This window comes from Sminthopsis crassicaudata, chromosome 1 (genome assembly GCF_048593235.1).
Source record: "Sminthopsis crassicaudata isolate SCR6 chromosome 1, ASM4859323v1, whole genome shotgun sequence".
Taxonomy (NCBI): Eukaryota; Metazoa; Chordata; class Mammalia; order Dasyuromorphia; family Dasyuridae; genus Sminthopsis; species Sminthopsis crassicaudata.
Window position 1 is genome coordinate 271321953 of NC_133617.1, and position 25399 is coordinate 271347351.

Here is a 25399-nt window from a genome sequence, read left to right on the forward strand (position 1 = left end):
TCCAGTTGATCAATGATGGACAGAATCAGCTACACCCAGAGAAGGAACACTGGGAATTGAGTGTAAACTGTTTGCACTATTGTCTTTCTACCCAGGTTACTTTTACTTTCTGAATCCAATTCTTACCGTGCAACAAGAAATTAGGTTTCACACACACATTTTGTATCTAGGATATACTGTAATACATTTAACATGTACGGGATTGCCTGTCATCTAGGGGAGGGAGTAGAGAGAAGGAAGGGAAAATTCAGAAAAGAAGTGAGTACAAGAGATGATGCTGTAAAAAAAAAATTACCCATGCATATGTACTTTCAAAAAAGTATAAAACACTTCCTAGCTGAGTGATCCTGGGCAAGTCACTTAACCCCAGCCTCAGGAAAAATAAAAAAAAATTAAAAAATATTAAAAAAGTATAATTAAAAATTAATTGAAAAAATAATGTTTGTGGCAGCTCTCTGTATAGTGGCCAGAAAGTGAAAACTGAATGGATGCCCATCAATTGGAGAATGGCTGAATAAATTATGGTATATGAATGCTATGGAATACTATTGTTCTGTAAGAAATGACCAACAGGATGTTTTTACAGAGGCTTGGAGAGACCTACATGAACTGATGATAACTGAAAGAGCAGAACAAGGATATCATTATACACAGCAACAACAAGATGATACAATGATCAATTCTGATGGAAATGACTCTCTTTAATATTGAGATGATTCAAAGCAGTTCCATTCATGCAGTGATGAAGAGAGGAACTTAAACACAGAGAGAGAACCAAGGGAAAAGAGTATGGAATACAAGATAGCATTCTCACTCTATTATTATTGTCCTGCATTGTGGTTTCTTTCTCAGTTTTTCTTTTCTTTCTTCTTGATCTGATTTTTTGTGCAACAAGATAATTACATAAATGTATATATACATATATTGGATCTAACAAGTATTTCAACATATTTAAAATGTTTTGGACTACCTGTCAGCTAGGGGAGAAGGTGAGGGAAAGGACAGGAAAATTTGCAACAAAAAGTTATGCAAGGGTCAATGTTGGAAAAATTACCCAAGTATATGCTTTGTAAATAAAATGCTTAAATAAAACAATTTAAAATTAAAAAAAAATGTATGTATTCACTTCACACCTCTCAAATTGGCTAATATAACAGAACAAGATAAAGATTTATCTTTATATGAAGAGATTTGAGAAAGCTGGGACACTGATCCATTCTTGTTGTGAATTGATCCACCATTCTTTTTTTTTTAAATTTTATTTATAAATTTTTGACAGTATATATGCATGAGTAATTTTTTATAACATTATCCCTTATATTCATTTTTCCAAATTATCCCCTCCCTCCCACTACTCTCTCCCCTTGATGACAGGCAATCCCATATATTTTACATGTGTTACAATATAACCTAGATATACTATATATGTGTGTAAATCCAATTTTCTTGTTGCACATTAAGTATTAGATTCCGAAGGTATAAGTAACCTGGGTAGATAGACAGTAGTGCTAACAATTTACATTCACTTCCCAGTGTTCCTTCTCTGGGTGTAGTTGTTTCTGTCCATCATTGATCAACTGGAAGTGAGTTGGATCTTCTTTATGTTGAAGATATCCACTTTCATCAGAACACATCTTCATACAACATTGAAGTGTACAGTGATCTTCTGGTTCTATTGATTTCACTCAGCATCAGTTGATGTAAGTCTCTCCAAGCCTCTCTGTATTCCTCCTTTTGGTCATTTCTTACAGAGCAATAATATTCCATAACCTTCATATACCATAATTTACTCAACCATTCTCCAATTGATGGACATCCATTCATCTTCCAGTTTCTAGCCACTATGAAAAGAGCTGCCTCAAACATTTTGGCACATACAGGTCCTTTTCCCCTCCTCAGTATTTCTTTGGGATATAAGCCCAATAGCAGCAATGCTGGATCAAAGGGTATGCACCGTTTGATAACTTTTTGGGCATAGTTTCAAATTGCTCTCCAGAATGGTTGGATTCTTTCACAACTCCACCAACAATGTATCAGTGTCCCAGTTTTCCCACATCCCCTCCAATATTCATCATTATTTGTTCCTGTCATCTTAGCCAATCTGACAGGTGTGTAGTGGTATCTCAGAGTTGTCTTAATTTGCATTTCTCTGATCAGTAGTGATTTGGAACACTCTTTCATATGAGTGGATATAATTTCAATTTCATCATCTGAGAATTGTCTGTTCATATCCTTTGACCATTTATCAATTGGAAAATGGTTTGATTTCTTATAAATTAGGATCAATTCCCTATATATTTTGGAAATGAGACCTTTATCAGAACCTTTAACTTTAAAAATATTTTCCCAATTTGTTACTTCCCTTCTGATCTTGTTTGCATTAGTATTGTTTGTACAGAAAGCTTTTAGTTTGATGTAATCAAAATCTTCTATTTTGTGATCAATAATGATCTCTAGTTCTATTCTGGTCATAAATTCCTTCCTCCTCCACAGGTCTGAGAGGTAGACTATTCTATGTTCCTCTAATCTATTTATGATCTCATTCTTTATGCCTAAATCATGGACCCATTTTGATCTTATTTTGGTATATGGTGTTAAGTATGGATCTATATCTAATTTCTGCATTACTAATTTCCAGTTTTCCCAACAGTGTTTTCCAAATAATGAATTTTTATCCCTAATGTTGTTATCTTTGGGGTTGTCAAAGACTAGATTGCTATAGATGTACCCTTTTTTGTCCTTTATATCTAATCTGTTCCATTGATCACCTGGTCTATTCCTTAGACAATACCAAATGGTTTTGGTGACTGCTGCCATATAATATAGCTTTAGATCAGGTTCATCTAGACCACCTTCATCTGGCTTTTTTTTTATTAGTTCCCTTGTAATTCTTATTATTCCATATGAATTTTGTTGTTATTTTTTCTACGTCATTAAATAGTTTCTTGGGAGTCTGATTGGTATAGCACTAAATAAATAGATTAGTTTGGGGAGTATTGTCATCTTTATTATATTCTCTCGGCCTTTCCAAGAGCACTGAATGTCTTTTCAATTATTTAAATCTGACTTTTTTGTGGCAAGTGTTTTGTAATTTTTCTCATATAATTCCTGACTCTTCTTTGGTAGATGAATTCCCAAATATTTTATACTCTCAACATTTGGTTGGAATGAAATTTCTCTTTGTATCTCTTGCTGTTGCATTTTGTTGGTGTTATATAAAAATGCTGAGGATTTATGTGAATGTATTTTGTATCCTGCAACTTTGCTAAAATGCTGAATTATTTCTAATAGCTTTTTAGCAGAGTCTTTGGGATTCTCTAAGTATACCATCATGTCATCTGCAAAGAGTGATAGTTTGATTTCCTCATTTCCTACTCTAATTCCTTGAATCTCTTTCTCTGCTCTTATTGCCGAGGCTAGCGTTTCTAGTACAATATTGAATAGTAATAGGGATAGTGGGCAACCTTGTTTCATTCCTGATCTTACTGGTAAAGGTTCCAGTTTATTCCTATTGCATATTATGCTTAATGACGATCATAAATATATGCTCCTGATTATTCAAAGGAATAGTCCATTTATTCCTATACTCTCAAGTGTTTTTAGTAGGAATGTGATCCACTATTCTTGATAGTAATTTGAAACCATGCTCAAAAGGCTTTCAAACTCTGTATACTGTTTGATCTATTAGTGTCTCTACTGAATCTGTTTCCCAAAGAGATCATAAAAAAAAGATATGGACTCATGTATGAAAAAAAAATATTTGTAGCAGCCCTTTTTAAAGTAGCAAGGAATTGGAAATTGAGTGGAGTGCATAAGTTGGTATAGAGGGCCTGAACTTTGGAGAAGTATACTTGAAAGAAGTATGCTTGGAACAAGGTGTTAGCTCAGTGGAATTGATGAGACAAATGGTTCTCTAATATACATATATTTGCACTTAACATGGTGATGTAACAATTCTCTAGTTCACACATACATAGTGTGCTTTAATTTTGTAATTGTAATAAAGTATATAAGGACAAACAAAGACTGGAAGAGGGATATTCCACCTCCCACCATCTTGTCTCTGTAAAACCGAGGCCCATCTGAAGGTCCTCCAGAAAGATATCCTGGCCCTAGGTGAAGAAGATAATAAAAACTGTATTCCTGACTATTCAAGTGGGGATTATTCTGCTGAAACCAAGGCCCATTCTGAGCTAGCCAGAACATTACATTTTGGGGAATGGATGAATAAGTTATGATATATGATATAATGGGATATTATCCTGTAAGAAATTTATGAGCAGGATGATTTCAGAAAAGCCTAGAAAGTGTGACATGAACTAATGCTAAGTGAAATGATTAGAATCAAGAGAACATTGCACATAGCAGTAAGAAGATTATGTAAAGATTGAGTTCCAGGGTGGACCTAAAGTGGTAAAGTCAGGAAGCTGCTGGAGCTTTCCAAGTTTCCCTGGAAAATCAGATGAAAACAAGCCTCTGAACAGAGTCTGATGGAAGGAAACCACCCTCCAGCTTAAGATATACTTGAAAATCTTGAAGAAAGCTCAGTTTCACTGGGATGAAAAGGGTGTTCAGCCCAAGTTAGATGGACTCTGGGAAAGCTGGTGAGAGGGTCTTAATTAAAGCAAATCAGCAGCTAAGACCCTAAGCTTTGTCTCAGGAGAGGAGCAAATTGGTGTGTGTGTTGGGGGGGGGGGAGGAGCAGCTTCCAGTTCCATCTCAGAATGCAAACTCTGGGAAATTAGTCTGTTTCATGAACAGAGCAGGCAAATTTACACCCTACAAAACATAAGGGGTGGCTTTGCTCAAAGCCAAAGCTTAAAAGTTGTACAGGAAACTTGGAACAGCAACCCCTATATTTCAGGAGCAGAGCTTAACATTAAAAGTTAAGAGGAAACATGAAAAATGACCAAGAACCAAAAAAGAACCTTGATCACAGAAAGCTCCTGTGGTGATAGGAAAAACCAAAACACAAATACAAAAGAGGACAAAATGTGCACTGAAAAAATCTCAAATGAGTGAGATAAATGTGTCTCAAGCCCAAAGAAGCTTTTTGGGAGTGCTCATAAAAGACATCAAAAGAAAAATAAAAGAGATAGAAGAAAAAAAGTGAGAAAAATGAGAGGTGTGCATGAGAGAATCAACAGTTTGGAAAGCGAAGGAAAAAAAATGAACACAAAGACTTTACTAGTAGAATAAAACAAATGAAGAAAAAGAGAAAAAAATTAACTAAAGAAAATCACACATTAAAAACTAGAACAGGGTAAATTGAAGGTAATGACAGCAAGACAGTAAGAATCAAACTAAAAACAATGAAAAAATTGAAGAAGATGTGAAATACCTCATTGGCAAAACACCTAATCTGGAAAATAGATACCAAGGAGACAATTTAAAAATTATTGGCCTACCTGAATGCCAAGACCAAAAAATAAAAATAACAAAAACACAACAACAACAAAAACAAAAAAACCTGGATAGTATTCTACAAGAGGTTATTAAGTAAAACTGCCTCAATATTCTAGAAACAAGGAAATACTCATTGAAAAAACCCATAGACACCCTTTTCAAAGAGATTACACAAGAAAAACCCCAAGGAACATTGTTGCAAAATTCCAAAACACTAAAATTTCAAAGAAAAAATACCGCAAGCTGTCAGACACAATAATTAAAATATCAAAAAGAAACAGGATTATTGGCAGCTTCTGTAAAAAAGGATCAGAAGTCATGGAAATACCATATTCTGGAGGCAAATTAATTTGGGTTATAACCACAAATTAACTACCCAGATAGACAGCATCTTTCAGGGGAGAAAATTGATCTTCGATGAAGTAAGAGAATTTCAATCATTTTTATTGAAAAACACACACACACCACATGCACACAAGATACACACACACACACAACTGGGGGCAGAGCCAATATGGAAGATAGCAGACAAATCTCTTCTGACTATACTAGTGGGAGATCTCAAACTTGCTCTGAACTTGATAATTCAAACCACAATATAAATAAGAAAGAAGTTAAGGAGGTAAACAGAATGTTAGAAAACTTAGGTATGATATATTTTGAAGAAAATTGAATGTAGACAGAAAGGAGTTTACTTTTTCTTTGCAGTTCATGGAACCTATACAAAAATTGACCATGTATTAGAGCATAAAAATCTGAAAATCAAATGCAGAAAGGCAGAAATAGTAAATGCATTTTTTTCTCCAGCATGATGCAATAAAATCACATCCAGTGAAAGGCCAGGAGAAAATAGATAAAAAAACTAATTGGACATTAAATAATCTAATCCTAAAGAATGAATGAGTGAAACAACAAATCATAGACACAATAACTTCATTCAAGGGAATGAAAATAATATGACAACATACCAACATTTGTGAGATGGAGGCAAAACAGTTATTAGGAGAAATTGTATATATCTAGATCCTTACTTGCATAACATATAGAAAGAAGATCAATGAACTGGGCTTACAACTAAAAAATCTAGAAAAAATAGCAAATTAAAAACTTTCAATTAAATACCAAATTTGAAATTCTAAAAATAAAAGGGGAGATTAATAAAATTGAAAATAAGAAAACTACACATTAATAGGTTTTGCAGAAAATCAACAGAAACAAAATTAAAGGGAAATTAAAAGCTGAGAAGAAATCTTGATATCTAGAATTTCTGATAAAGTTCTCATTTCTAAAGTATGTAAAATTAGTGTCAAATTTATAAGAACACACATCATCCCCCAATTGATAAATAGTGAAAGGATATGAATAGATAATTTCAGATGATGAAATTAAAGCTATTTATAATTATATGAAAAAATGCTCTAAATCATTATTTACTAGAGAAATGTAAATTAAAACAACTCTGAAGTACCACCTCACACCCCTCAGATTGGCTTACATAACAGGAAGGAATAATGATAAATGTTGGAGGGATGTACAAAAACTGGAACACTATTGCATTGTTGGTGGAATTATGAAATGATTCAATCATTCTAGAAAGCAATATAAAACTATGCTCAAAATGCTATAAAGCTCTGTAAATCTTTTGAACCAGCAGTGCCATATTAGGTCTGCATCCTAGTGAAATCATAAAGGAGAGAAGAAGACCCCCATGTGCAAAAACACAGCAGTTCTTTTTGTGGGCAAAGAATTGGAAAATGAGTGGATGTCCATCAATCAAGGAATGGATAAACAAGTTGTGGTACATGAAGGTGATGAAAGATTATTGTTCCATAAAATATAAACATGCTAATTATAGAACGACCTAGACATATTTACATAAACTGGTGCTGAGAGAAACAAGCAGAACCAAGAATATTGCATATAATAAGAATATGAGGTGATCAACTGTGAAAGTCTTGGTTCTTTTCAATAGTTCTATGATCCAAAGGAGTTTCAATAGACTTTTAACAGATAATGTCATTTGCAACCAGAGAAAGAAATAGGGAGAATGAATGTAAATTCAGTGCTATATTCACTTTTTTTTCTGTTTTTTTTTTAAATCTCTCTTATGTTTTTTCCTATTTGCTCTGATTTTTCTCTCCTGACATAATTCACAAAACAATATTATTAAACAATTTAAAATGCAAAGATCAGTGTAATGGACTTGGCTTTTTTCAACCATGAGGTAATTCAAGACAATTCCAATAGACTTGTGATAAAAATATTCATCTGCATCCAGAGGAAGGACTATGGAGATTGAAAGTGGATCACAGCATAATTTTTTCACCTTTTTTGTTGTGGTATTTGTTTGCTTGTTTTTTTTTTTCCCTTTGATCAGATTTTTCTTGTGCACCGTGATAAATGCGGAAATATGTTTAAAAGAATTACACACATCAATCTATATTGGATTACATATCTAGGAAGGGGCCAGGTGGGGAGGGAAGAAGGAGAAAAAATTTGGGATGGAGTTTTGCAAAGGTGAAGTTGAAAATTATTCAAAAATAAAGATATTCTCATAATATGTGAATATTGCATTGTCTACATAAAGTGTTAGTAATAGACTAATCCTGATGTAATACAGATCAAATCCTTCAACAAGCATCTTCAAGGATCTCTACAAATTAATTTGCTGTATTATAATGGTGCTGTACTGGATTTTGCTTGAAATAAGTATGTTGGCAGTCAGAGGTAGGAAATCATTTTCTATATGGTATTTTGAAATATACTGCACTATTACTTATAAAAAGGCTTAACCAGTCAAATCTTAAAAAAAACAAGTGCTGTCATAACATGTATTTGATATTATTCCCCTTATCACTCATTGAACATGTCACCATACAAAGGAAAAATTGTCCCTCTCCTTCAGGATTCTATAATCGAAGGGTATTTGATTGGGCACACTTCCATCAGCATATTGAAAATCTCCTTTATAATGTATAGTTCCATCTTTGCACCTCAGCAAATAGGGACATAAATTTATATCAATTCTTTGATAACTATATCATTATAGCTTTTTTTTGTTCATTTTGTTACTATGAAAGTTAGGCTTGAGAAGAAACAAAGCAAGTAATATTAAAATTTACTCACTAGCCTGTTAAATTATTTGTTTTTAGTTTTCTTGTCTTTTGAGGAAAAAACTAATTTTCTTTTTGGCTGTCCTATTTTTACATGATATATCCTCATATGCAGAATAAGAATACTGTCCAAATTAGGAAATAGAACAGTGGACTAATTTTTTTCTTTATATGTAGCCAACTATACTTCAATAAAACGTACTTCAATAAATATCCTAAACCAAATTGCTAAACATAAATGATTACTACTAATTAAATTCAATTTATGAATGTATGATTACCATATTCTAAAAGAAATTAGGTCATTTCTAAAACTGTAATTCCTAAATCAGATTCTATATTTATGTACTAGAGAAGTCTCTGGGTTATTATTTTTTTGACTTGTTATGGCTAGGCATTTAAAATTTGTCTTTTAAAAATGCTTACACTGATAAAAAAAATTTGCATTCTATTAGCAACTGTTACCTTTTAAAGGAACCACTGCTCCAGAAAAGATATTATTACAATGTACTTTATGATTATAAGTTCAATTAAAGTTAACACTACCTTGTTCAAATTACATTTCTTGAAGATAGATGCATACCTTGGTCTGAGCTGAGAATCTTAAGTTTAAAAATATATATTGAAGGGATTGACATCAATGTCCCTAACATATAGAGAAGACTCTCTCAAATCTACAATTCGCCTAAAGACATAAAATGGAAGAAGCTAAAAAATCATTTTTTATCAGTAAAATCTTTCTTAAATTTCTTACAAACTTAAAGAATCACATCGATCTCAAATATATGTCAGATTACCAAGGCAAAATAATCAGAACATTATTTTCCAAGTCTGGCTTACATGCACATGTGTAGTCTCTGTAGTATAGAAAGAAAGCATTTATTGCAAAGCCTATTCTGTCTGTTGGACTATTTTTATGAATCATCACTGAATTTTTCTAGCTTCATTTATCTCACATTTAAACTAACAATCAGTTTGCTGTCAACTTAAGAAATGGACATATATAATAATTCTTGTGTAGGAAAGGAAAACAAAATACTCCAACTTAGGAAAGATTTTGGTGGCAACTTACTAGCTATTTCTTGTGTTAGTAGAATCGAGCCGCTTTCTCATACTGCATTTCCAAAATGATTGTCTTCTGTTAGAATTCTAGGCATTGCACCATCTATTCTTAATAATGCTTCTAAAAGTATGGTCTTTACTTATTATATACAAAATGATAAGAAATGAACATACATTCTTAAGCAATGGGAACTGTGTTAGGCTACTAGTTATTTTTTAAATCCTTTACAGTTTAATGTCTGATTAATGTTGAATGATAGTCCTAATACAACTTTCTGTTGTCTCTTTCTCAAAGCATCTTTACACTGCTTTTGACTAAATAGCAATGACGAAAGGGAATCCTTGTGGCAGAAATTAAGAAATAAAGTATGGGGGATTAACCTCCAGTCTTATGTGCTTTTATCTCTAGTCTGCCTAGAAACCAAAAAGAGACTTTAACCATTAAAAAAAGATTAAAGGTATTAATTAGTCTAAGATTTAGAAACCTATCACCTTTATTTCAGAAAAAAAACCAGAATAAACCTTCTAACAGATTAAAAATAAAGCACAATTTGTGTAGAATCACATTTGATGACTGTCTCATACTCTTAATTTTGAATGAATGCAAAAGAGGCTGAAATTGAGTAAACATTTTGGAAACACTGAACGGAGTGGAAGGAGGGGGATAGCAAAGGAAATAGAGTGTTGACAGTTCTTTATATCTGAGTTGCTTCTAAGACTTGATCCTAAAAGACAAACACATGCATGCAAATATATGTATATAGTTATGTAAGCACATATATATGTATATTTATTTGTATATATAGATAATCAAACAGAAACTTTAAAATGATTAAAACAAGATAATGAAAAATAATCAACAAAACATGTGAAACATTGAATAGAACTCAGAACTTCTTTGCCTGCTCTGCCACTCCTCCCTGCTTCCATTCCACATTTTCCTTCTATAAAGTAAAATTTAAATGATGTAGGAATTATTGTAAGTGCTACTTTCAGCAGAAACAGATATAATGTTCACCACAGTTATAAGCTACATGTTGTCTCAGGACAGATTAGAAAACTTTCAATGTCAGTTGTCAGTGAGAGATTAAAAAAAATTGTTCAATATAGAAGACTTTGGGGAAAATAGGATGTATTTATATCTTCCAGTAACCCATTTTTCTATTTCATTTTATTATTTACCTATGTACACATTTTCCTATAAAAATTTAGTATGTTGTCTTTTGATTCTGATCCTAAATAAAATACTCTTATTTAAAAATCAGTACTAATAAAATATTTCATCTTCTTATGTGCTAAAAGTGACCCTCTTAGAAAAATAGATTATGATAAGTTTAGCAAATTGTAATAGGCTATATTAAATAGCTCCATTTGAAATATGTTTAAAGCAGCTACTAAACAGAAATTGAAAAAAAATGATATAAAAGGTCATAATCAAAGGGATACTTTGAGCACATACTAAGAGCTGATAAAAGACACAAATAACAGTTTTGCACAAAGGTTACATACATGCATAATGTATGTCTAGTGCACACTCTATACTATACTGTATTACCCTAACCTTTATTTATTTGCAAGCCAATTAGATGAAAAATTTACCATATTCTCTGAAGTATGAATAATGAAAAGCTAGAAGAGCAGTTATTCAGTGTAGCACTACTAGCTTATATGTCAATGTAATACATGTTTTAAGTCTCACATAAAATTCATTACTGAGCATTTTTTAAAATAAGAGTTAGAACTCTAAAAAATTAAGCTTATTTTAAGTATTTACTAAAAGTTTTGACCTAAAGAAAACTTTTTAATGCATAACTCATTATTGGAGTTCCATTTCTACTTTTGTATCTTATGTTTTTACATGAATTGAAAGAACAGTAAATTTATCATCAATCATCTTTGTCAAATAACATGCATTGACCACCCACTGTGTGCAATGCACTGTGCTGGGCTGGTAAGTTGAAGCTGCCACTGTGGCATTTATTGTGTCTACATTAGCAGGACCACTGAATAATGTCACGTCAATTCAATTTAACTTAAATGAACATTTCTGAAACACCTACATTGAGAAAGGCACACTGTGCCAGAAAATGGGTCAAGCACTATACTTAGGGCTCACATTTTTTGTTAACATGAATGCTCTAAAATGCTACTACTTAATTTTTCAACATTTACTTAGGAGGGTTTTTCTTCAGTTCTTCCTTATTTCTTTCCTCCTTCACCTCTTTCCTCCTTCTTTCTCCCTTTCTTCCTTCCTCTTTCTCTCCCTTTTTTATCTTTCTTTTCTTTATCCCTCCTTTCCTATAAAATAATTCCAAAGATTATTTAAAGTAATACATGCCATAAGATTTGTGGTGAATTCATTGTACAATATATGGAAAGAAACAACCTCCTTTTCCAGAGATGTTATCTTTTAAGACCAACCTAAGTGGCAAATTACCGTTAAGATTACTGTGTAGAAAAAGACAAAATTATACGTATGTATATATATTGATATATATCATATATCATATATGTATGTGTGTGTGTCTGTGTGTGTGTGTATCCATCCTGTAATATTTATTCCTTATATGATGAGGCTCTCACTTGTTACTATACCATTTATGGTGCTCCACCATTTCGTAAATTGGAATGAATTAAAACACTTAGAGAAAAATTATTTTTACATTGATTTATTTCATGCCTACTCAATTTAACAATTGTATAGCTTCAAACCAATATTGGACATAGAAGACAGTGCTTTATTTAAACAATTTTTCAGCAACCTGATTAATCAGCATCTTTGTGTTGGATAAATGCAGCATGATTTATCTGTGAGCATTTAACCAATGGTTGGCACTGCAGAAATACATAGGTAAATAAGTCCTACTGACCTTTCTATTGAGCACCCTCTCCAACCAAATAGTGCATATCACAGGAACTCTAGTAGAAAAGGTCAATTTTTACCCACTCTCACACATTAATCCTACTGTTTATTTCAAGGGTTCAAGGTTGTTTGACCAGAACTCCAGGCCAGTAAATTGGCCCTTTAAAATAATGACAAATGATTGGGATGGCATTTTAATATCTCCATAGGTTACAAATTAAAAGTTTGAACAAATCACAAACAATATCCTTGTGTTTCTTTGTTTGCAGTTACATTTCGAAAAGCTAGTGTCTATTTTCTCTCTCTCTATTCCATAGACAACCTATAGCATATTAAAATACAGACACAAAAAGTAGTATGCAAAGTAATCACAAACTTTGTGAACTGGAAAAATATTACACAAAAAAAATAATAAGATATTACTCTCAGTTCTGGAAAGAACATCCAATCAATAAAGGATATCATTAATTATATCTAAGAAAAGAAATCTCTCAATGATCAGCACACAGATTAGAAATTCAATGAAAATTTCATTTCAATTACTATAATTACTGGTGGGGAAAAAAACAAAGACTCAAACATAGTTGCATGAGAGAAAATTAACTTTTCTTTTTGGAGTTTTCTATAACAGTTTTTCTATTTCCCTAACAAAAGAAGCAAGGAAGATTTAGTAAAGAAGCCCATAGAAGATCTGCCTTAAAATCTGATTTGATATTGCCCCATAAAAAGATATGGCATATCTTATGTCAGTAGGTCATGTCATTTCCAATTATGATAAACTAAGGTAAAGTGCCTTAACAGTCTTTTCCCATTCATGCTCTAATCAAGCTTCCTACAAACATATTACACCTACAGTTGGGCTTTAATATAGTAAGTATTCTCACTATAATAATTTTAAAGAGAAGAACCAGGATCCACAGAGATAATAAATTCCTCCTTTTGCCTAAACTACATACATGATTAAGACAACAGATCTATGTTTTGATATAGAAAAGGGCAGGATATTCAATTGATTGATTTCATCCAATTTCTTTGCAATATCCTTGTAATGAAACTGTGAAATTTAGGACATAATGCAGTCTTAAAGAGTCATGTCCAAAAAAAAAAAAAAAAAAAAAAAAAAAAGTCATGTGCATTTTTTTCTCTCATCAAATTTGACAATAACTATTAATGAAAACTATTTATTGGGCTTTCTATGGCCTCCATAGGACCTTATGAACCTTAAAGAACTTGGAACATAGGCAGGCAGTAAGAATGTGACTATCCATTCAACTCAATATTAAAGAGACCCTAGCCAGGTATGTTATTCTTAGGATCTAGTTTATCTTTTGTGTGGTATATTTTCACTAATTAGCACTAAAAATTAAAATGCAGATCCTGGAAGTATATTCAAAAAATAGAATGCTTAAAGAAAAAGCAGTGGTTTTAATACTTTGATATCAATTTTTGTTTTGATCAATATTTGATTATATTTAATTTGTACAAGAGAAGTTTGGTGTGGAGGGAGGTTGGGTGTGATGGCCCTCTTGGGTTATCTGATGATCTATAGCTGTAAGACTCCAAAAGACTGGATGGACAACAATTACAGAGGGACAAATGTCAAATTAATGTAGGGAGAAAGAAACAAAACTTCAGAGCTCTACATCAGTACAATGATTTATCTTTTGAAGTTTCTGAAGAAATATCAAATGAACTTTTGTTAGGAATATTGCAGAGAAGGTTTTAGTCTTGTTTATGAGATAGAATGAGTAGTGAGATAAACTGGAAGCAAGAAGGTATAGAAAAGTTCTCAGAAGTAATATGTTACAATTCCTCATTTAGAGATGGATAGTGGCAATGTATTCAATGTCACCTAGGTTGTATATGATATGGGGTTTGAAACCACCTAATTTCTTGCCACTATGACAAAATCAAAGATTGCTTCCTAATCTGAAATTTTATTATATTATTATTCTATTCTACTAAGACTGAGAATCCCTTCCTGTCTATTTATTAATTCCCTTATGCTGAAAAATTTCAGTCTCCTCTTGCCTTAAAATCTTTAATCATATTTCACCTCCCCTCAAGTTATCATCATGCCTTCCTTTAGCTGTTAAATGCTTAGAAGAAACTGGATACATGTATTGTCTTTCCATTAACTCCTTTCATTCTTTCCTTAATTCTTATTTTTTTTTAATTCAACATGTTTCAAAAAAAATTCTTTTCTGCATTTGATATTGTTGAATATCATCTCCTATTGGATATCTTTTCTTATTTAACATTCATTTTATTTTATATTTATCATTATGTTTAAAAACATCCTTCTGTCTTGTCTTTCCTTCTATCTATTGACTATTCTTTTCAAATCTCCTTTATTAGCTCATCATCATTCTCCTACTCAAATCTCTTTCTTGGATCAGTTTCACTTTTCTAGTCACCTTCTCTCTTGTGAATACCATCAGTTCATAGAAGATTAATTATCATTTCTCTGAAGGTTACTTTTGGATATATAAATTCTCGCTCAAATTTCTGTCCTGGTCCTAGGCTTTCTATTAAACATTTCCAATAAGATATCTCAAAGCATTCTCAAATTCAGTATATACTAAAGAGAGCAGCTTGTCTTTCTGCAGCCTTATTTTTCCATCACCACAACCTCTTAATTTTACAACCTTGAAGTTGCATGACTCCTTCTTCTCTTCTGCCACTATATATACAATCAGTTGTCAATCCCTGTTTTTTCTACCTTTATCTCTCTCATTCCTCTCCCATTCTCTAAACTCACAGAGCTCCTATCTTAGTTCAGACATACCCCTTCTGGTTTAGATTATTACTCTGTACTCTTAATTGCCCTTGATATCTTAAATCCTTTTTTCCTCTCCAATGTATTCTCCATACAACTGCCAAAATGATTTTCTGTTAGTGCAAATCTAACCATATTATTCCCCTACTTAACAAATTCTGGTTGCTTTTGACTGACTCATATAAAATATAAGATCTTCTGTTTATCAGATCAAGCTCTTCATAATCTTTCTCCTCCTTTTCTTTGTAACCTTATTCTATATTACACTTCTTCCTAACCTCTAGCCAAATCTAGCCAAACTGATGAAAATCTGTTCCACGCATAAAACATTGTCTCCTATCTCCAAGCTTTTGTATTATCAGGACTCCATTTCTGGAATGCACTTCTTCTGCTTCATGGAATCTATCACTTTCTTCAAGACACAGTCCAAACATTACCTTTAATGTAAAATCTTTTTTTCTGACTTACCTAAAGAAATTGTTTTTCTTTTTTTTTACTTCCTTGTGCTTTTTGGAAGTAGTATGAATATTTAGGGAGAGGGAAAGCTAGCAGTTCAGTTAAAATACTGCTGGAACTGGTGTCAGGAAGACAAGTTCAAATTTTGACTCAGACACAGACTAATAAAATAATGAGCCCAAGCAAGGTACTCATTATCTTTAATATCTGACTCAAGCTCTATGCACATTACAGCACTTACTTCAGACCCCTTGTGGCCATTGTAATAAATTGTTCTCATCTGCCCATTTCACTGGAGGAACTCTTGACATGTTTGGAATATACATCCCTTTAAATCACTCTCAGGTTTGAAGCTTATCAGTTATCCTAAACCTAGTTAAGCTCATCTGCCAAGATGGCTTCAGGTTGTGGCCACTGCATATGTTACAACTTCTTGGAGCCATGAGTAAGAGAAGGATGAAGGTGGATAAATGTAGATAAGCAGTCCTTAAAAGATTTGGCAGGCTCTCAGACTGGAGGTGACAGTCCTTCCTAAACATCTCATTTACCTCATTTAATCTTTATACATTTTCTACATTCCTCTGTCAGTTTTGCTCTTTATTCTCCAAATATTTCCAGTGTTCCTGGAATGTACACCAAGAACTTAATAACTGCTTATTTTCCCTCCTGATGAACTCTAAGATTCTGAAGAGTAAGATCCTGGAGATTATTCACATCTATATCTCTACTCTCTAGCACAATGCCTGGGATAATCTAGGTGCCTAATAAATGCTTGTTGATTGATAGGTTGTTGAGAGACTGGAACATAATTTTCTTCTTAGATTGTTCCAAAAAGCCATATGTTGCCTTTTTTTCTCATTTCTTCTTTTATTGGAAATTCTCAGCTGACTCAATGCTCTTTTCCCTATAATACTGTGCACTTATTTTTCTGCTATTTCTTTTCATTATATCCTACCTCTTTGACAGTTCAGATTTATCCTCTTTAGGGCATTACGAATAATGGGAAATTCTTATTAACATATATTTTCCTGTTACTTTGTCCAGGAAGTATCATCACTTAGATTTTCATTTTCATTCTTTTCATATCAATTTTATATAATATTTCCCTGCCATTCTGCTGAAATGTCAATCTATTTTTTTTCTTGGAAACTTGGTGGTACAGCAGATCATGCACCTGTTCTGGAAGCAAGAAGATCTGAGCTAAAAATCTAACCTCAGACTCTTATTAGTTGTGTGTCCCTAGCCAAGTCACTCAACTTCTATCTACCTCAGTTTCCTCAAAATGGAGACCATAATAGCACTTATCATTCAGACTTATAAGGTTTAAATGTGATTATATTTGTAAAACAGCACATACACTGATAGATATAGATATAATAGATATATATATATATCATAATAAATGGCTTAATAAATGCCTATTTCCTCCCTTCATTACTTGCACCCTGTAGCTTAATATAAACTAAGGTACATAGAGAGAATGAAAATACTTGCTAAACATTTATTATGTAACAAACATTTTTGCTAAACGCTAAGAATATAAACACCAACAAAAAAGACAATCTTAGTACAGGGAAAACACACATAAAAAGGAACTAAAAAGCAAGGTGGAGGATGTAACTGTGATAGGACTAAGTCCTGGAAATCATGGACTTAACAAGTATGAAGTTAGCCTGGCGGGCATGGATATTTTCTATAATGGAAATTTTTAGGAAGACTTCATTAATCAAATGAAGAGAGTAAAGGAAGAAAGATGTTGTTCAAGATGACATCTTCTATAAGACAGAGGTGAACAAGTAGTCTGAAGAGTCAATTTTTAAAATATGAACTTATATAAGTTATAAGAGAAAAAGAAACAATTTCATGGAATCTAGAATGAAAAACTCAGGTAGTATTTGCAGGAGTTTTAGTAAGGAATGTATAATCACTTAGTGGATAATATACTGATCCTAAAATCAACAAGACCACGGTCCAAATTCTGCCCAAGACACTAAAAATGTGAATCAGGCAAGACAATTAACCTCTCTAAGCCTTAATTTCCTCATCTTTCTAAAGTTAAAAGACCTTACTGGTCTCTAAATTTCTGTCCAGCATTTAGTCTCTTATCTTATTACTTTACTAAGTCCACACAATAGTATCCTCTACTCCAGCTTCTCAAAATGTAGAAAATTCTCTACAAAATAAATGTAAATCTAGATAGAATTTCCATGAGAAATGGGTACACACAAAAAGAAATCTGATGTTTAAATCCTAATTTTCTAATTATTTTGTCATATGAGTTCTGTTTCATGAAATATAATGAAATACATTGAAATACAATGAAATCTGTGTTGCACCCTAACATAATTCTTGACATTGAGCATTTGGAGTTCTTTTGTAGGTGACAATGTATTATTGTTATCGGAATTTTTAACAACATTTATGCTATATGTCAGCCAACATCAGGCCTCAGAAGTAATAATCATTTTTTTTAATGAAGGTCATTGTGTATTTCCAAACTCTTATTATTATTAAAACCCCTTTCCATTTTTTCCTTTCTGTTTTCTTTCTTTTTTTTTTTAATAAACTATGTGAAATGTTCAGTGTTGAGTCAATGTCCGTGAGTTGGGGAAGAGCTGAATAAGTTATGGTATATTAATTTTATGGAGTATTATTGTTCTATAAAAAAATCAGAGGGCGGAGCCAAGATGGCAGAGAAGATACACTCGAATTTGTAAGCTCCCTTCTACCCTCAATACCAATTAGTTAAATCAGCCTCAAAAATAATGCTGGACCCACAAGGATTAGAAGCACAACTTACTAGCCAAAGAGATTCTGGATTTTTCAACAGAAAAGGTTGGTTCTGAGGGGAGGAAAAAAAAAAAGATCAACAAAGACAGTGTTGGACTGGGGCTAGCACACTGTGCCAAATGGGTTGGGGAGAACTCTGGGATCAGAAAAGCCACTGAGATAGAAGAATCTGGCATAGGCTGATAGCTCTACTCTGCTTTATAAAATAGCAGATCAGAAGAGAAATCAAAGCCACATTAAAGCTATTGCCAGAAAATATAATCACCCCAAACCAGAAGTGACTTAACAGATCTTGGCACAGCTGTGCAGCTGCTTTCTGCTGTTTTCCAGGGCTTTTCCTTGGGGCAGTTAAGAACCTGAACAGAGGTGGGACACAGCTTGGAACAGCCTCTAATCCACATAGTGCAGGGCTCAGCCTGAGGCAGTGGAATTCTCCCTGCAGCGAAACTACAGCAGCAGTGGAACTCCCAAAATAGCAGAACCTTCAAAGCAGGAACTGTGCTCTCTAGGCAGACACTTCCAGTTTGAGCACAGGAACTTTTTGCGTAAACTGCTAATATCCACAGCCCCTGGGAGGCTTTGGCTGGGGTTTGTGATGCTTTTACTGTTCAGCCTCTAGTCTCAGGGCATTCACTAGGCTACACAGTGAGGGTCCTTCACTGGACACTCCTCAAAAAGTAGCCATGCTAAATATCTCTAAGTCACTTTTGGGGGGGAGGGGAAATCTCTCCCAGAGCTCTCTCCAGACACAGGAGCCAACCTATCCCCATCTGGGAGAAAACTGATGAATAAATAAATTTCCTACCGAAAGGGCAGACCCACACAGATTTTTAACAATGAGTAAGAACCTAAAGAGAATGATTGACATTTTCTATACAGAGAAAGAGCAGGTATCCAACCCCGAGGAGGCTAACAGCAGAGAGTCTACAGATAACACCCTAAAGTGGTATGATACCTGCCGCTCATCACATAAATCTCTCCTAGAAGAGACTATTAAAAAGTTAAGAGATTTGAAGAAAAATGGGGAAAGGAAAGAGAAGGTATGATAGAGAATAACAATGTCCTGAAATTTGAGTTGGAAAAAATAAAGAATTCACAGGAGGTGCATGGACAAAAAAATTTGTGAATTAGAAAAGGTTAAAATATCATAAGAAAGTAGGATTTGTGAATTGGAAAAAGAAAGCTCACTTTAAAAAATTAGTGAAATGGAAAAAAAATTCAACAGACCAAAATAATTCATTTAAAAACTCAATTGGGCATATGCAAAAAGAACTAAAAAATGTGAATGAAGAAAATAATTCATTAAAAATCAGGACTGAACAAATAGAAATGAATGATTCATTGAGAAATCATGAATCAGTCAAAGAAAACAAAAAAAAAATATGAAAAGCTGGAGAATAATGTCAAATTCTTACTGGGAAAATCTATAAACCTGTAAAATAGATCTAGGAGAGATAATCCGAGGATCATTGGACTTCCTGAAAACTATGATCAAAAAGAGCCTAGATTCCATTTTACAGGAAAGAGAACTATCTAGAGATAGTAGAAACAGAAGGGATAACAGGTGTTGAAAGAATTCATCAAACGCCTTCTGAAAAAGACCCTAAAAAAAAGAACTCCAGAAGATTGTATCAAAGTTGCAGAACTACCAAACTAAGGAAAAAATATTGCAAGAATCTAGGAAAAAAACAATTCAAATATCAAGGTGCCAAAATAAGGCTCACACAAGATCTGGCAGCCTCCACATTAAGGATCAAAGGGCCTGGAACCTGGTATTCCAAAAGGCAAAAGAACAAGGATTGCAGCCAAGAATAAACTACCCAGCTAAGTTTAGTATTTTCTTCCTTGGAAGAAGATGGTCATTTAATGAAACAGAGGAATTCCATTTGTTTCAAAGAAAAAAGAACAGACTTAAACAAAAAATTTGACCTACATCCACAAGACTGAAGAGAAGCAGAAAAAAGTAAAAAGAACTCTGGAGAACTGTATCTCTGTTGTGGATATACAGAAAGTCCACATGGATAACTTGATTTTATTGATATAATATAACAAAAGGGAAGTAGTAAAGGGAAGAGGATAGTATCAGAAAAAGGGGAAGGAGTGATAAAAAGAGGGAAACTACATCCCAGGAAGAGGCATAGATAATCTACCATATCTGAGGGAATTTAGAGAGGGGAAGAAACATTGTGTGAATCTTAGTCTCATCAGAGTAGGCTCCAAGAGTAAATAATTGACATATTTGTTTTTCAGAGAATTCTCTCTCACCTAAAAAGAGGGGAGAGGAAAAGGGAAAAGGAAAAGGGTAATAAGAGAAGGGTACAAGAAAGAGGAATAGATTTAAAAGGAGGAAGGAGGGATACTAAAAAGGTAGGGCTGCATGTCACAAGTGGGGTCTATAAATTAAATATTGGGGAAGGGGTAAAGGGGGATGAAGGGGGAAAAAGCATAATCAGAGGATAATATAATGGCAGGAAATACAAAAATAGTGATTTTAAATGTAAATGTGAATGGGATGAACTCTCCCATTAAATGGAGGCAGATAGCAGACTGGATCAAAAGTCAGAACCCTACAATATGTTGTTTACAAGAAACACACTTAAAGCAGGGAGATACATACAAAGTAAAGGTAAAAGGTTGGAGCAGAATCTATTATACTTCAGGTAAAGCCACAAAAGCAAGGATTGCCATCCTTATCTCAGAGCAAGCAAAAGCAGAAATTGATCTAATTAAAAGAGATAAGGAAGGAAACTATATCCTGCTAAAAGGTAGCATAGACAATGAAGCCATATCAATACTAAACATATATGCACCAAGTGGTATAGCATCTAACTTCCTAAAGGAAAAGTTAAGAGAGTTTCAAGAAGAAATAGACAGTAAAACTATAATAGTGGGAGATCTCAACGTTGCACTCTCAGAATTAGATAAATCAAACGACAAAACAAATAAGAAAGAAATTAAAGACATAACTAGAACATTAGAAAAACGAGGTATGATAGGCCTTTGGAGAAAACAGAATGGTGATAGAAAGGAGTATATTTTCTTCTCAACAGTCCATGGAACAAAAATTGACCACATATTATAACATAAAGATCTCAAAATTAAATGCAGGAAGGCAGAAATAGCAAATGCCTTCTTCTCAGATCACAATGCAATAAAAACTACATTCAATAAGAAGTTAGGGTTAAATAGACCACAAAGTGATTGGAAACTGAATAATTTCATCTTAAAGAATGACTGGGTGAAACAGCAAATTATAGAAACAATTAATAATTTCACCCAAGATAATGACAATGACGAGACATCATAACAAAATTAGTGGGATGCAGCTAAAGCAGTAATAAGGGGAAATTTTATATCTTTAAATGATTATTTGAATAAAATAGAAAAAGAGAAGATTAATGAATTGGGCCTGCAACTTAAAAAGCTAAAAAAAAAGACCAAACTAAAACCCCCTAACCAAAAACTAAACTTGAAATACTAAAATTAAAAGGAGAAATCAATAATATTGAAAGTAAAAAACTATCGAATTAATAAACAAAACCAAGAGTTGGTTTTATGGAAAAGCCAATAAAATAGATACACCTTTGGTAAATCTTATTTGAAAAAGGAAAGAGGATAATCAAACCGTTAGTCTTAAAGATGAAAAGGGGGATCTTTCCACAAAAGAAGAGGAAATTACAGAAATAAGGACTTACTTTGCCCAACTTTATGCCAATAAATTTGATAACTTAAGTGAAATGGATGACTACCTCCAAAAATATAGGCTTTCTAGATTAACAGAGAAGGAGGTAAACTGCTTAAATAGTCCCATTTTAGAAAAAAAAAAATAGAACAATCTATTAAGCAACTCCCCAGGAATAAATCCCTATAACCAGATGGATTTATATGTGAATTCTACCAAACATTTAAAGAACAATTAGCCCCAATGTTATATAAACTATTTGAAAAAATAGGGGATGAAGGAGTCCTACCAAACTCCTTTTATGACACAGACATGGTACTGATACCTAAACCAGGTAGATCGAAAACTGAGAAAGAAAATTATAGACCAATCTCCTTAATGAATATTGATGCTAAAATCTTAAATAAGATATTAGCAAAAATATATTAGAAGAAAATCATCCCCAGGATAATACTCTATGATAAAGTTGGATTTATACCAGGAATGCAGGACTGGTTTAATATTAGGAAAACTATTCATACAATTAACCATATCAATAGTCAAATTAATAAAAACCATATGACCATTCAATAGATGCAGAAAAAGTATTTGATAAAATCCAACATACATTCCTACTAAAAACGCTTGAGAGTATAGGAATAAATGGACTATTCCTTAAAATAGTCAGGAGCATATATTTAAGACCATCAGTAAGCATAATATGTAATGGAGATAAACTGGAACCTTCCCTACTAAGATCAGGAGTGAAATAAGTTTGCCCACTATCACCATTACTATTCAATATTGTGTTAGAAAAACTAGCCTCGCCAATAAGAGTCAAGAAAGAGATTAAAGGAATAAGAGTAGGTAATGAGGAAATCATACTGTCACTCTTTGCAGATGACATGATGGTATACTTAGAGAACCCCAGAGATTCTAATAAAAAGTTATTAGAAATAATTTACAACTTTAGCAAAGTTGCTGGATACACAATAAATCCACATAAGTCCTCAGCATTTTTATACACCACCAACAAAATGCAACAGCAAGAGATACAAAGAGAAATTCCACTCAAAACAAATGTCGAGAATAGAAAATATTTGTGAATCCATCTACCAAAGAAAAGTTAGGAACTATATGAGCAAAATTAAAAAAAAAATACTTGCCACAAAAATAAAGTAAGACTTAAATAATTGGAAAGACATTCAGTGCTTGAGGATACGCCGAGCAAATATAATGAAGATGACAATACTCCCATAACTAATCTATTTATTGAGTGCTATACCAATCAGACTCCCAAGAAACTATTTTAGAAACCTAGAAAAAAACAACAAAATTCATATGGAATAATAAAAGGTCAAATATTCCAAGGGAATTAATGAAAAAAGTCAGATGAAGGTGGTCTAGATGAACCTGATCTAAAGCTATATTATACAGCAGCAATCACCAAAACCATTTGGTATTGGTTAAGAAATAGACCAGTCGATCAGGTGGGACAGATTAGGTACAAAGGATAAAAAAGGGTACAACTATAGCAATCTAATGTTTGACAAACCCAAAGATACCAACATTTGGGATAAAAATTCATTATTTGAAAAAAACTGTTGGGAAAACTAGAAATTAGTATGGCAGAAATTACATATGGATCCACACTTAACACCATATACCAAGATAAGATCAAAATGGGTCCATGATTTAGGCATAAAGAATGAGATCATAAATAGATTAGAGCAACAGAAGATAGTCTACCTCTCAGACCTGTAGAGGAGGAGGGAATTTATGACCAGAGGAGAACTAGAGATCATTATTGATCCCAAAATAGAAGATTTTGATTACATGAAACTAAAAATTTTCTGTACAAACAAAACTAATGCAAACAAAATTAGAAGGGAAGTAACAAATTAGGAACATATTTTTAAAGTTAAAGGTTCTGATAAAAGTCTCATTTCCAAAATATGTAGAGAACTGACCCTAATTTATAAGAAATCAAACCATTCCCTAATTGATAAATCATCAAAGGATATGAACAGACAATTCTCAGATGATGAAATTGAAATTATATCCACTCATATGAAAGAGTGTTCCAAATCACTACTGATCAGAGAAATGCAAATTAAGACAACTCTGAAATACCACTACACACCTGTCAGATTGACTAAGATGACAGGACAAATAATGATGAATGTTGAATGGAATGTGGGAAAACTGGGACACTAATACATCATTGGTGGAGTTGTGAAATAATCTGGCCATTTTGGAGAACAATTTGGAACTTCACCCAAAAAGTAATCAAATTTTGCATATCCTTTGATCCAGCAGTGCTACTACTGGGCTTATATCCCAAAGAAATACTAAAGAGGGGAAAGGGACCTGTATGTGCCAAATGTTTGTGGCAGCTCTTTTTGAAGTGGCTAGAAACTGGAAAATGAAAGGATGTCCATCAATTGGAGAATGGTTGGGTAAATTATGGTATATGAAGGTTATGGAATATTATTGCTCTGTAAGAAATGACCAGCCAGATGAATTCAGAAAGGTTTGGAGAAACTTACATGAACTGATGCTGAGTGAAATGAGCAGAACCAGAAGATCACTATACACTTCAACAACAATACTGTATGAAGATATTTTCTGATGGAAGTGGATATCTTCAACATAAAGAAGATCCAACTCACTTCCAGTTGATCAATGATGGACAGAAACAACTATGCCCAGAGAAAGAACACTGGGAAGTGAATGTAAACTCTTAGCACTACTTTCTTTCTACCCAGGTTACTTATACCTTCATAATCCAATTCTTACTGTGCAACAAGAAAATTGGATTTACACACATATATTGTATGTAGGTTATACTGTAACACATGTAATACGTATGGTATTGCTTGTCATCTAGGGGAGGGAGTAGAGGGAGGGAGTAGGAAATTTAGAAAAATGAATACAAGGGATAATGTTATTAAAATTACTCTTGCATATGTACGTCAAAAAATTTATAATTATAAAATTATTTTTAAAAAGAAGACAGGATGTTGTCTAATCTCTCCTTCGTTTCCATTAGAAACAATATTTTATGAAGCCTCTAACAGATTCTGAAGTGACAGAATCTACAAAAAGGAAGAGGAGGAAGAGGAGGAGGAGGAGGAGGAGGAGGAGGAAGAGGAGGAGGAGGAGGAGGAGGAGGAAGAGGAGGAGGAGGAAGAGGAGGAGGAGGAGGAGGAGGAAACCCTTGACCATAAAAATTACTATGATGACAGAGAAAATTAAAACACCAACTC